The 15,303-nt window shown below is 35.6% G+C and overlaps 1 protein-coding gene across 7 annotated transcripts in view; it reads left to right on the forward strand.

The window, feature by feature from the left end:
- Positions 1-15,303, forward strand: part of LOC142350235 (uncharacterized) — a 131,003-nt gene that overhangs the window by 30,381 nt on the left and 85,319 nt on the right. Inside the window, exon 1 of one of the 7 annotated variants that reach the window (XM_075402005.1) lies at positions 2,036-2,854. The exons of 5 other annotated variants lie outside the window; for them this stretch is intronic. The gene's annotated coding sequence lies outside the window, so the exon portion shown is untranslated. One more of the 7 variants, XM_075401999.1, reaches the window with a different exon arrangement.

The raw sequence follows: 15,303 nt of genomic DNA on the forward strand, positions 1-15,303 counted from the left end.
TTTAAAAATGAATCATGAATTTTTGTCTACTGACTTGAAAGTGAGAAATAAGTTTTTGCCAGCGATTACAAAATTTCTGCTATGCCACAGAATTCTGCATACGAAAATGCCAGCACAAGTCAAAAATGAAATTTCATGGGAAGCAACTTTTCAATGTACTTCGTTTTTTCTAGGAGTTTAAAAATGAATCCTGAAATTTTGTCTTCTGACTTGAAGTAGAGAAATAAATTTTTGCCAGCGATTACAAAGTTTCTGCTATTCTGGAAAAATATGCATACAAAAATGTCAGCATTCATCAAAAATGAACTTTTTCATTGGACAAAAAGTGAGCTCTTTAAATGCTGAAAATAGGTAAGAACATATAAGAAAATATTTTGGCTCAAATTGGAAGAAATTTAAAGAAAATGTTTTTGGTCATTTTGTTGAGCTCGTTTATTAGTGGAGAAATATTGCAAACGTGTCGTATTAAGTTCAATTTGAATTATTCGTTGACTCCCGGAACGGAATTCAAGTCTTGATCAGTACTTCTTTCGTGAAATACACTTATTGAATTGACAAATCAGTAGTGATCACGTCTTATCACAAGTGTTAAGACTTGTGATGACTTCTCAATACTTGCTCAAGTTTTATCAAGTCTAAGTCTAGTCTTGGCCATGACTTGGCAAGTCTTGAGTCAGGTCTTGAGTCAAGTCTTTACCAAGACTTGACAAGTTTTGATTATTGCACAGTTAGGCAATGTGGAGTTTTCAGAAGAAAATATTCATAACTAATTCATTTCAAAGTTAGCAAAAAATGTTTAAAAAATTTACGAGAAATTTGATAATCTTACTAGGCTATTTCTGAATTAGACAAATACCAACTTCAAATACCCATATATTCACCCCGAAACCAAATGTTGCTTCAATTGGCAGAAAAAAGTGGCAATGACTGGTTGCAATCGAAATCTCGTCCTATACTATGTAAATCCTAGCGAGCTCAACTTGAAAACAATGAGATTGAGTTATGCTTAATTCAGGCCGCGGTTCGAGAAAGTATCTGTCCACAAGTATTTGATATTTCAAATTTTAAAAAAAGTTAAGCAAAGACTAACAGGAAGGGAAGACTCGGAAAAATATTATCAAATGCTTGTTGACAAGCTGGTGAGCTTAACCTATCGTAAAAATATTTGAAACACTCACGTGCAACTTTTTTAAAGTGTCAGTTCTAAGGAGTGTCAGTTTCCGAAGTGCCAGATTTTCCTATATGAAGTGCCAGATTGAAAAACGTGCAAAGTTTGCGTTTCCTTCAAAGTTACGTGACTCCGCATCAAAATTGTTAAGTCACGTCAAAACTAACATCTCGCACCGCTATGCAATTCGGCTATTTGCTATAAAAGCCAGAATTTTTCATCGAACTCAAACAAAGTCGCGTAACCTATGCTTAAAACACTCGCGTGCACATTTAAAAAAGCCGAAAGTCTGCAGTGGCAGAAGTTAAAATGCCAGAAGTTAATACGTAGCCAGAAGTTGACTTCCATTGACTTTCCTCATTTTAAAACGTGCGCGTTTCGTGTTTTAAACATGGTTACGTGACTCTGCAGAAGTCACTTCGAAATTCTGACTTAATGTCTTCACAATCACTTCGCAGTTCTCGATAAACGCCAGGTTCTCAGTGACTTCAAGCAGAATTACAAAGTGTTCAGACATCCACACTTTTTCTGCCTGTTGAAACCTTCGCTTAGGTGGTAGGGCTCAAATGTCGCACTTGAAATATTCCCTGTCCCCATCAAGGAAAAGAAGGAAAATTGCCCTTCTTGAGATTCATGTACCTGCCTTAACCATCTCTACTACTAAATAACTCTAGTTATTTGTGGGTGTTTTCAACATACATCTTAGTGATTGCTGGAGAGATTTGTGATTTGACTAATTCCCCCTCTATCCAAATCCACCACCCCCACCCCCCCCCCCCCCCTTAGTCGCCCGCCTCCTTTAGGTGGGAGTTTTCTACCTTCACCCTGTTTTTACTAGTTCTCTTCTGCTCCGATTTAAAAAACTACCTGTGCAATCAAGTCCAATCACGCTTACCCACCTTTTTCAACCCTTATTTCTCCCACAATTTCCTCACCAACAGCCCCCCAACCAGCAAGCCATCCATCTTCTCTTTGCCTAACTACCTCCCCAAATAACTGAGAAAGGCATTTATAACTCGCTGGTTAAGCCTAGTTATCACAAATCTTAACTAGCAAACATTTAAAAATTGTTCGCGTCTTGCACGCTTGTTGGCGCTATAACAATATGTTAAATCCCACCCATAAATCAACACAAAGTAAGCCACATTTTCCCCAAAAAATTGAAGATTTTTCCAAGTTTTTGATTCGTTATCCTTTTTATCTCCATATATTTCATCCATTATTCATAATTTACAGCACAGAAGTCACACAAGCATGCTCCGCTCCTATAGCGTGCTTAGCTTGTGTAGCGGTATTACTAAAAACAGAGTAATATTAGGACGCCTTACTTTTGTGGTATTTTTTGCTTATTCTTCTTGAACTTCTGGTATAAAAAGTATAGTAACCGGATATTTTTGCCTTAATTTTCTTCACTCAAAGCATTCTTTATTCTTTTTGGACATCGTTCACTCGGCATAAATGCAATTAGTTAAATTTTGCGCATTATTTGCAAAGAAGTTACTACCACGAGCTCTAAATTTTGATTAAACGCTTTTCATTTGCTTAGCAATTTGAAATTTTTACAATAAATAAAAGCTCATAAATGTTATATAACCTACTTTTGTTCGTTATAATGATTAGTTTTACTTAAATAAAATAACTCTTCGTGAAATTATTGCTCTCGCCTATTTTAACCCAAATATTGAGGTAATTTTATCGATATTTTCGGTTTACTAGGTTAATAGTCTGGTTAAGAATTAATTAATTAGTTTTTAATCGATTTCTGTCACCAATGGCGGTCTAAAATGGTAGACTATTAATAAATATCAGCTATTCTAATCGGTTTATGTCAAGTGAGCGTTCTGTTACGTGTAAGAGTGAGGCCCATTCGCGCACTTTACCAACCGCTGTTCTGTTGCGGAAAAGCTCTTAAACAGTGTTAAGCCTCAATTGTTCTGGATAATACAGTCTGCATACACTTTTATCTTTTTTGCAGCCTTATAAAGAGTCCCAACTCTTAATAAAATTCCCCAACAATTTAACCGTTCATCCTCAGCTAATAACGCTCCAAACTGCTAATCCGAAATTCTAACCCACCAGTTCATGTTTTCACCCTAATTTATTTCCGTAGCTCAACCCGGTCGTAAATTTTGTTATCACCATGCAGCGAAAATTTTCACCCCCTCAAAATTTTAATTCACGCCTTGCAAAGTAAAACCCGATACTGCGTACATGTGAACACTAAAGTGAACTGATTGCTGTTTTCCTGGAAATTTTACCCTTGGATTGTTACATCAGAATTAAAATTGGCAATCCACAGGCCAGCCAGTAATGAAAGTTTTGCAGGCGTGCACTTGCAATAAGGTCACTTGACAGTTCTAAGCAGACAACAAAGTTATCGTGACCTTATAAATTATCATTCGCCGTGAACAATAGTGGTAAGTTTCACTCTTTTTTTTCAAAATTTATCCCTTGTAGAAAAGTAAATGTACGCATTGCTGAAAATTTTTGTAATTTTTAAAACTAAATTTCACTTCACAAATTTTTTTTCACTTCAGAAGTTAAAATATCCGCATGTCATGTAGTATATACATTTGGTTTTTGAATCTTCACAAATAGAATTAACTTTTTTTGTTCAGACGCTTTTAGACTTTATTGGGGGCATCCCTGACTAGCATATGGGGTATCAAATTAAAGCTTTCTGCGCATTAAATTTTACTACAAAGAATAAATAAAAAAAATTGCATTGGAAAAAGTTATCAAACAAATTTAGGCAGCATTTCATGTTTTTTTGGCCTTTGACAAATTTTGGCAAAAATTAGTTGTTATTTCTATGCTTGGCCGTTGTATTTGTAAATTGTTCAGAATCAATTATTCTATATAAAGAAAACTACTATTATAATCAAAACAATCTGAAATCCAGGTCTGTGGTTTGTCGCAATTTTCGATCTTTGTTCCCGGACTTGTTTCGCTGTTTTTCATCTTGTCAAATAGATCTCTTTTTTTTTCAACCTGCTTTTTTCCTTTTTTATTATTTTCCGTGTAATGTTTTTGACTTTTATTGGTTAGTTTCCTTAATTCGTTCCAATTCATGGACTTTTAAAGAGGCATTGCTAAAAAATCATTTGGCGGGCATTTGCGCATACTTGCTACCGACTATCTTTTAGCTGGAATCGAAAGAATTTATATGAATAATGCGAAAACAATTGCTTCAGTTTACTATAATGCTGTTTGTTTGAAAAACAAAAGATTCGGGGCTTTAAATAGGTTTTGCCGGGAAGTCTTCACTAAATGCAGAGCATAGTAAAAAATGGAATCATTTGTCTCGTTATTGATGTTTACGGTTTCTTTTTCAATTGCCATTATAAAGCATGCAAAATTTTGCTTTTCTTTAAACTATTGATTTTTCAATAGCTAACATTGCCACTATTATCGACTGTAATATACTGCCTGTGGACAGACCGGTGAAGACATTTAAATTTGAATCGGCAGTCATCCTTCTTTGATAACTTCGTTTAATAGAATTGATTTGAATGTGGTTTTGATAACTTTGTTTCATAGAATTGATTTGAATATGGCTTTTCGGTTTGGCTCGTAATTCCCGTCAAATGATTTACTTTGTCCTAGGTTAGTTATTTGAATGATTTTGAAAGTTTTTTTCTTTTTTTGATAATTTAGGCTCTTGAACGGTTTTGAAATGTAGTTGTTTTAATAAAAGCATGCTAATCTTTTTGAAATATTTTTAGTAAAGTTTGCTATTTTGGCCTCATTTAATGCTCCCCAAAATTTTGTCGTTACTTATTTCAAAAGCTAGTTATCTTTGCTTCCTGAAGAAGTTGAATTTGATAAATAAGGAATCAGCGTCTTTCGATCCATAAAAATCAAAAATTTTCGATTTATTATGTTTTTTATCTCCGTTGTTTTGTTTCATTTGCTTTGGTGGACGACATAAACTGCCCTTGATTTCAAATAAGGCAGGTAGTCAGGTATATTGTTTTTTCAACTCGTTGAATACTCATTCGAAACTTGTTGCGCTGTGTTTTTGGTAAAAGCAGCGTTCTCAGTTTTACTTACTTCTGGCGCTTTTTTAAGATTAAATGTTTTGACTTCTAAATTCTGGATTTATTTCTTCGTTCTATTTGATATTGTATTTGGACATAGATCTCTTAATACATAAAACTAAATCAACATGCTTACTTGAACGGGCAGTTTTGTATTTGTGAAATTAAATCTAATGGCTACAAATAAACAGTCCTGGGAAATTTTGTGGCGAGACAGGGAGAGGTTATAAACTGCTAGTCTGACATTTTACCCAACATCTTTTTCCCAACCTGACATTTTATCCAATGCCATTTTACCCAATGCCAACATGCCCAATTTACTTTATTGTTAAAATTATCAGAACGACTATTTAGCCGACTATATAATTAAATGGACCGTGGCACTTGATATGAAACTATCACAACCGAACATTGGATTATATTGTCCTCATAAACATTTTAGAATATCCTTGTAATAGCGACTGCTATAGTGTAATCTGATAATTGAACGAAAAAATCAAAGAGCATTGGGTAAGTTAGTATTGGGTAAAATGGGGGTAAAATTAATTAAACTCAATAGGAAAATTGTCGTTAAATTTGTTTTGTAGGAAATCGTATCAACGTGAACCGATACGAAATAAATGAGTGTTGGATAGTTAACTCAGCTTGCATTTTGTAATTTGTTTTTTATTAATAAATTTAGCACAGGATTTAACTGAGTATCTTTGTTGACCAAATAATTTGAGTTACATAAACATTACTAATTAGCAAAATTTTTTGTAAATTTATTATTTGCAAATGGTATGTAACCCTTTATCTTCCCAAAATTTCCTCCCAAACTTAATTAGCCCCAAATTGTAGAGTTTAAAATCGTTTTCTGTGCACATGTCAAATTTTTGAGTATTTATTTTCTTTTGAGAATACTAATTAATTCTGAAATATGCGGGTTTGTACTTTTAGAGTAAGAAATATGTGTGGACAAGGAGATGATGAATTGGAAACAAGTACTTAGTTACAGTCATCACTATCTAATATAGCGTATAATTGTATGTACTACTAATGTGAGGGAATAAGTTAAGCATTAGCTCTTAATGCTCGAGCTATATCGCTAAGCATTTAGCCGCCGCGCTCAGCTGAGCTTTTTGTTGTTGTTGGCGGCTATTCCTCTGCTGCTGGGCTTGAATCGCCAGCCAGTGGATTGAATCCTCGCAGAGTTGGAAAAAGTGCTTCTAGTACAAATTCACTGTTTTTATAGTGATGGTTTATACTTTTCGCCAGCTGGCATAATGTGATTGGTTGATTCACTATGTCGACATAGACTACAGCGCAATAGCACAATAGGATTGCATCATATAGCACTAAAAATGATTGAGTTTTGTATTGTATGTTGCACTGCTACATTTCACCGCAGTTTTAAGAAAATTGAAAAGTTTTTTCAGTTTGTGAATATGACTTCTTCTCTGGTTGATCTGAATCTTTATTGTATTGCTTCGTTGCATCCAGTTATTGTTTTTTTGACACATCTGCTGCGGCAATAATTCAATAATCTTCAGGTACCAATTTGTGGGCAAAATCTGCCTCACCAAAAAGCCATTTTAGGCAAACAAACAAAAGCAACGCTCTTTTTGGCGTTTTCAATAAGAAACGAATGTAACTGACAAATAAATTGAAAATCGCAGTCTGAAATCAGACTAATAACAATTGATAACAACAAAAACAAAGCAAGAAATTCATCCCTCCGTGGACAAAAAGAAAAAAAATAGTGGTAACAGTTAACGAAAGGAAGAAAGTCTCACATTCTTAAGGTGTGAATTTTTTGTTGCTCGGCGCACCAGATTTTAGAGTAATAAATATGTGTGGATAAGGAGATGTTGAATTGGAAACAAGTACTTAGTTACAGTCATCACTATCTAATATAGCGGATAATTGTATGTACTACTAATGTGAGGGAATAACTTAAGCATTAGCTCTTAATGCTCGAGCTATATCGCTAAGCATTTAGCCGCCGCGCTCAGCTGAGCTTTTTGTTGTTGTTGGCGGCTATTCCTCTGCTGCTGGGCTTGAATCGCCAGCCAGTGGATTGAATCCTCGCAGAGTTGGAAAAAGTGCTTCTAGTACAAATTCACTGCTTTTTATAGTGATGGTTTATACTTTTCGCCAGCTGGCATAATGTGATTGGTTGATTCACCATGTCGACATAGACTACAGCGCAATAGCACAGTAGGGTTGCATCAGATAGCACTAAAAATGATTGAGTTTTGTATTGTATGTAGCACTGCTACATTTCACCGCAGTTTTAAGAAAATTGAAAAGTTTTTTCAGTTTGTGAATATGACTTCTTCTCTGGTTGATCTGAATCTTTCTTCTTGTATTGCTTCGTTGCATCCAGTTACTGTGTTTCTTTGACACATCTGCTACGGCAATAATTCAATAATCTTCAGGTACCAATGTGTGGGCAAAATCTGCCTCACCAAAAAGCCATTTTAGGCAAACAAACAAAAGCAACGCCCTTTTTGGCGTTTTCAATAAGAAACGAATGTAACTGACACATAAATTGAAAATTGCACTCTGAAATCAGAATAATAACAATTGATAACAACGAAAACAAAGCAAGAAATTCATCCCTCCGGGGACAAAAAGAAAAAGAAAATAGTGGTAACATTTAACGAAAGGAAGAAAGTCTCACATTCTTAAGGTGTGAATTTTTTGTTGCTCGGCGCACCAGATTTTAGAGTAATAAATATGTGTGGATAAGGAGATATTGAATTGGAAACAAGTACTTAGTTACAGTCATCTTTATCTAATATAGCGCATAATTGTATGTACTACTAATGTGAGGGAATAAGTTAAGCATTAGCTCTTAATGCTCGAGCTATATCGCTAAGCATTTAGCCGCCGCGCTCAGCTGAGCTTTTTGTTGTTGTTGGCGGCTATTCCTCTGCTGCTGGGCTTGAATCGCCAGCCAGTGGATTGAATCCTCGCAGAGTTGGAAAAAGTGCTTCTAGTACAAATTCACTGCTTTTTATAGTGATGGTTTATACTTTTCGCCAGCTGGCATAATGTGATTGGTTGATTCACTATGTCGACATAGACTACAGCGCAATAGCACAGTAGGATTGCATCAGATAGCACTAAAATGATTGAGTTTTGTATTGTATGTAGCACTGCTACATTTCACCGCAGTTTTAAGAAAATTGAAAAGTTTTTTCAGTTTGTGAATATGACTTCTTCTCTGGTTGATCTGAATCTTTCTTCTTGTATTGCTTCGTTGCATCCAGTTACTGTGTTTCTTTGACACATCTGCTACGGCAATAATTCAATAATCTTCAGGTACCAATGTGTGGGCAAAATCTGCCTCACCAAAAAGCCATTTTAGGCAAACAAACAAAAGCAACGCCCTTTTTGGCGTTTTCAATAAGAAACGAATGTAACTGACACATAAATTGAAAATTGCACTCTGAAATCAGAATAATAACAATTGATAACAACGAAAACAAAGCAAGAAATTCATCCCTCCGGGGACAAAAAGAAAAAGAAAATAGTGGTAACATTTAACGAAAGGAAGAAAGTCTCACATTCTTAAGGTGTGAATTTTTTGTTGCTCGGCGCACCAGATCTTAGAGTAATAAATATGTGTGGATAAGGAGATATTGAATTGGAAACAAGTACTTAGTTATAGTCATCTTTATCTAATATAGCGCATAATTGTATGTACTACTAATGTGAGGGAATAAGTTAAGCATTAGCTCTTAATGCTCGAGCTATATCGCTAAGCATTTAGCCGCCGCGCTCAGCTGAGCTTTTTGTTGTTGTTGGCGGCTATTCCTCTGCTGCTGGGCTTGAATCGCCAGCCAGTGGATTGAATCCTCGCAGAGTTGGAAAAAGTGCTTCTAGTACAAATTCACTGCTTTTTATAGTGATGGTTTATACTTTTCGCCAGCTGGCATAATGTGATTGGTTGATTCACTATGTCGACATAGACTACAGCGCAATAGCACAGTAGGGTTGCATCAGATAGCACTAAAAATGATTGAGTTTTGTATTGTATGTAGCACTGCTACATTTCACCGCAGTTTTAAGAAAATTGAAAAGTTTTTTCAGTTTGTGAATATGACTTCTTCTCTGGTTGATCTGAATCTTTCTTCTTGTATTGCTTCGTTGCATCCAGTTACTGTGTTTCTTTGACACATCTGCTACGGCAATAATTCAATAATCTTCAGGTACCAATGTGTGGGCAAAATCTGCCTCACCAAAAAGCCATTTTAGGCAAACAAACAAAAGCAACGCCCTTTTTGGCGTTTTCAATAAGAAACGAATGTAACTGACACATAAATTGAAAATTGCACTCTGAAATCAGAATAATAACAATTGATAACAACGAAAACAAAGCAAGAAATTCATCCCTCCGGGGACAAAAAGAAAAAGAAAATAGTGGTAACATTTAACGAAAGGAAGAAAGTCTCACATTCTTAAGGTGTGAATTTTTTGTTGCTCGGCGCACCAGATTTTAGAGTAATAAATATGTGTGGATAAGGAGATATTGAATTGGAAACAAGTACTTAGTTACAGTCATCTTTATCTAATATAGCGCATAATTGTATGTACTACTAATGTGAGGGAATAAGTTAAGCATTAGCTCTTAATGCTCGAGCTATATCGCTAAGCATTTAGCCGCCGCGCTCAGCTGAGCTTTTTGTTGTTGTTGGCGGCTATTCCTCTGCTGCTGGGCTTGAATCGCCAGCCAGTGGATTGAATCCTCGCAGAGTTGGAAAAAGTGCTTCTAGTACAAATTCACTGCTTTTTATAGTGATGGTTTATACTTTTCGCCAGCTGGCATAATGTGATTGGTTGATTCACTATGTCGACATAGACTACAGCGCAATAGCACAGTAGGATTGCATCAGATAGCACTAAAATGATTGAGTTTTGTATTGTATGTAGCACTGCTACATTTCACCGCAGTTTTAAGAAAATTGAAAAGTTTTTTCAGTTTGTGAATATGACTTCTTCTCTGGTTGATCTGAATCTTTCTTCTTGTATTGCTTCGTTGCATCCAGTTACTGTGTTTCTTTGACACATCTGCTACGGCAATAATTCAATAATCTTCAGGTACCAATGTGTGGGCAAAATCTGCCTCACCAAAAAGCCATTTTAGGCAAACAAACAAAAGCAACGCCCTTTTTGGCGTTTTCAATAAGAAACGAATGTAACTGACACATAAATTGAAAATTGCACTCTGAAATCAGAATAATAACAATTGATAACAACGAAAACAAAGCAAGAAATTCATCCCTCCGGGGACAAAAAGAAAAAGAAAATAGTGGTAACATTTAACGAAAGGAAGAAAGTCTCACATTCTTAAGGTGTGAATTTTTTGTTGCTCGGCGCACCAGATCTTAGAGTAATAAATATGTGTGGATAAGGAGATATTGAATTGGAAACAAGTACTTAGTTATAGTCATCTTTATCTAATATAGCGCATAATTGTATGTACTACTAATGTGAGGGAATAAGTTAAGCATTAGCTCTTAATGCTCGAGCTATATCGCTAAGCATTTAGCCGCCGCGCTCAGCTGAGCTTTTTGTTGTTGTTGGCGGCTATTCCTCTGCTGCTGGGCTTGAATCGCCAGCCAGTGGATTGAATCCTCGCAGAGTTGGAAAAAGTGCTTCTAGTACAAATTCACTGCTTTTTATAGTGATGGTTTATACTTTTCGCCAGCTGGCATAATGTGATTGGTTGATTCACTATGTCGACATAGACTACAGCGCAATAGCACAGTAGGGTTGCATCAGATAGCACTAAAAATGATTGAGTTTTGTATTGTATGTAGCACTGCTACATTTCACCGCAGTTTTAAGAAAACTGAAAAGTTTTTTCAGTTTGTGAATATGACTTCTTCTCTGGTTGATCTGAATCTTTCTTCGTGTATTGCTTCGTTTCATCCAGTTATTGTGTTTTTTGACACATCTGCTACGACAATAATTCAATAATCTTCAGGTACCAATGTGTGGGCAAAATCTGCCTCACCAAAAAGCCATTTTAGGCAAACAAACAAAAGCAACGCTCTTTTTGGCGTTTTCAATAATAAACGAATGTAACTGACAAATAAATTGAAAATCGCAGTCTGAAATCAAAATAATAACAATTGATAACAACAAAAACAAAGCAAGAAACTCATCCCTCCGGGGACAAAAAGAAAAAGAAAATAGTGGTAACAGTTAACGAAAGGAAGAAAGTCTCACATTCTTAAGGTGTGAATTTTTTGTTGCTCGGCGCACCAGATTTTAGAGTAATAAATATGTGTGGATAAGGAGATGTTGAATTGGAAACAAGTACTTAGTTACAGTCATCACTATCTAATATAGCGCATAATTGTATGTACTACTAATGTGAGGGAATAAGTTAAGCATTAGCTCTTAATGCTCGAGCTATATCGCTAAGCATTTAGCCGCCGCGCTCAGCTGAGCTTTTTGTTGTTGTTGGCGGCTATTCCTCTGCTGCTGGGCTTGAATCGCCAGCCAGTGGATTGAATCCTCGCAGAGTTGGAAAAAGTGCTTCTAGTACAAATTCACTGCTTTTTATAGTGATGGTTTATACTTTTCGCCAGCTGGCATAATGTGATTGGTTGATTCACTATGTCGACATAGACTACAGCGCAATAGCACAGTAGGATTGCATCAGATAGCACTAAAATGATTGAGTTTTGTATTGTATGTAGCACTGCTACATTTCACCGCAGTTTTAAGAAAATTGAAAAGTTTTTTCAGTTTGTGAATATGACTTCTTCTCTGGTTGATCTGAATCTTTCTTCGTGTATTGCTTCGTTTCATCCAGTTATTGTGTTTTTTGACACATCAACGGCAATAATTCAATAATTTCAGGTACAATGTGTGGGCAAAATCTGCCTCACCAAAAAGGCATTTTAGGCAAACAAACAAAAGCAACGCTCTTTTTGGCGTTTTCAATAATAAACGAATGTAACTGACAAATAAATTGAAAATCGCAGTCTGAAATCAGACTAATAACAATTGATAACAACAAAAACAAAGCAAGAAATTCATCCCTCCGGGGACAAAAAGAAAAAGAAAATAGTGGTAACAGTTAACGAAAGGAAGAAAGTCTCACATTCTTAAGGTGTGAATTTTTTGCTGCTCGGCGCACCAGATTTTAGAGTAATAAATATGTATGGATAAGGAGATGTTGAAATGGAAACAAGTACTTAGTTACAGTCATCACTATCTAATATAGCGCATAATTGTATGTACTACTAATGTGAGGGAATAAGTTAAGCATTAGCTCTTAATGCTCGAGCTATATCGCTAAGCATTTAGCCGCCGCGCTCAGCTGAGCTTTTTGTTGTTGTTGGCGGCTATTCCTCTGCTGCTGGGCTTGAATCGCCAGCCAGTGGATTGAATCCTCGCAGAGTTGGAAAAAGTGCTTCTAGTACAAATTCACTGCTTTTTATAGTGATGGTTTATACTTTTCGCCAGCTGGCATAATGTGATTGGTTGATTCACTATGTCGACATAGACTACAGCGCAATAGCACAGTAAGATTGCATCAGATAGCACTAAAAATGATTGAATTTTGTATTGTATGTAGCACTGCTACAGTACTCAGACTTTGTAAATTTTTTAAAACGATGGCTTTAATCTATACAACATCATTCAGCAGAATACAGTGTTCCAAAAACTTGTTTGTCGCAAGTTTGACATAAAAACCGGAAACAAACCAAACTGCTGGCGAATATTCGATTTCGAAAAATTTTGTAAGATTAAATGTGTTTTGACTTCTAAATTCTGGATTTATTTATTCGTTCTATTTGATATTGTATTTGTACATAGATCACTTAATACATAAAACTAAATCAACATGCTTAATTGAACGGGCAGTATCGTATTTGTGAAATTAAATCTAATGGCTACAGATAAACAGGCCTGAGATATTTTGTGGCGAGGCAGGGAGAGGTTATAAACTGCTAGCCTTATATTTTACCCAACATCTTTTTCCCACTCTGACATTTTATCCAATGCCACTTTACCCAATGCCAACATGCCCAATTTACCTTATTGTTAAAATTATCAGAACGACCATTTAGCCGACTATATAATTAAATGGACCGTGGCACTTGATATGAAACTATCACAACCGAACATTGGATTATATTGTCCTCATAAACATTTTAGAATATCCTTGTAATAGCGACTGCTATAATGTAATCTGATAATTGAAAGAAAAAATCCAAGAGGATTGGGTAAGTTAGTATTGGGTAAAATGGAAGGTTGGGTAAAATGGCATTGGGTATAATGACATTGGGTAAAATGGAATTGGGTAAGATCTCATCTAACCAAACATCTGAACCATCTCTGCAAGGCACAGAAGAGTGCGTACTCTCTTGTTGGTAGTGGGTGAATGCAGAGTAAAAAGAATTTCAACAATGCTGTGCAGGGTGAAAAATTAATTAAACTCAACAGGAAAATTGTCGTTAATTTTTTTGTAGGAAATCGATTCACCGTGAACCGATACGAAATAAATGAGCGTTGGATAGTTAACTCGGCTTGCATTTTGTAATTTGTTTTTTATTGATAAATTTAGCACAGGATTTAACTGAGTATCTTTGTTGACCAAATAATTTGAGTTACATAAACATTACTAATTAGCATAATTTTTTGTAAATTTATATGTAGTAAATTTATTGTAAATGGTATGTAACCCTTTATCTTCCCAAAATTTCCTCCCAAACTTAATTAGCCCCAAATTGTAGAGTTCAAAATCGTTTTCTGTGCACATGTCAAATTTTTGAGTATTTGTTGTCTTTTGAGAATACTAATGAATTCCGAAATATGCGGGTTTGTACTTGAACTTTGTAAATTTTATAAAACGATGGCTTTAATCTATACAACATCATTCAACAGAATACAGTGTTCCTAAAACTTGTGTGTCGCAGGCTTGACATAAAAGCCGGAAACAAACCAAACTGCTGGCGAAGGTTCGATTTTGAAGCCCAATTTTTTCTGTCTGAAAAAATACAGAGAACTTAACTTTTCGGACACATTTTTTTATTTAAACTTCAAAAAACCCCCATGGTTTTGCTGAATTGAGCGTGCCGTAGTTTTGTTTCTCATACTTATAACTCTCATTTTTTAGGCTACCAGGGGTTTTCAGTAAGCCACTGTTTGATCAGCTTCCCCATGCATTCATTGTTCATTGCATATCGAACATTTTGATGCAGTGCGGTCACAGCAGCTCTGTAGTCTATACCGCTGGACGTTTTAAATTAGCTGGCAATTGACTGTGGGCTAAGCCGTTGTGGTTGTGAGTTTTCCTTCGAGCAAACTTTGGCTGTGGTTTGTAAGCAATTTTGTATATAGGTAGCGGAGCCCAATTTTCCCTGGTTTATAGCTTGATCATGTTTATCTAAAATGATCTCACCCTAAGACTGGAATTTTTTTTGATATATTTGTAGATTTGATCAAACACTGCTGACATTCTAAAAACTTACACTAACGGATTCCGATTAACGTTTTGTGGACCTGCTAGCACGCAAGTAAAAAAAATTTTGTCTTGGGCAACTGTTTTTTAAACGGTTTAACTTTATCCTCCCCGGGTTAGTTAGAGTGCTTCTCTGTAATCGCGATAAGACAAAAACCCTCATTCCTGAGTTTACATAAAACACATTGCAAAACAGAAGTCAAGCATTTTTTCATAAATCATGGAAAGACCGCACCACTGATAACTGTTCATAATATAACAACCCGGTAGGTATTAAAAAAAACGAACGTTTGAATTGCGAATGCGGGATTCGAGATTGGGTTGTTTTAGTTTTTTTTGTTGAAATTAACAACTTCAATTTAATTGATCTTACCTTGTTTTCTGTGCTCTATCTTTTTCTTTGGATAATCGACAAAGTAAGTTTTCAGAATATTGAATTAAACTGAATAGGTTATTTATAAAAGCTTGTTGAGAAAAAGCTCAACTAACTGGATTGTAAGCAGAAAAGTATCAAGTGTCGTTTGGGCGAAGGAACATGGCCAACGGAACAAATTCTCAATTAGCTCTTGAAACACGCAAAAGCTAAATAAATTGCGTGCCAAATTGTGTTATCAATAATAAAT

Source organism: Convolutriloba macropyga, chromosome 12 (assembly GCF_964194025.1).
Source record: "Convolutriloba macropyga chromosome 12, txConMacr16.3, whole genome shotgun sequence".
Lineage (NCBI taxonomy): Eukaryota > Metazoa > Xenacoelomorpha > Acoela > Convolutidae > Convolutriloba > Convolutriloba macropyga.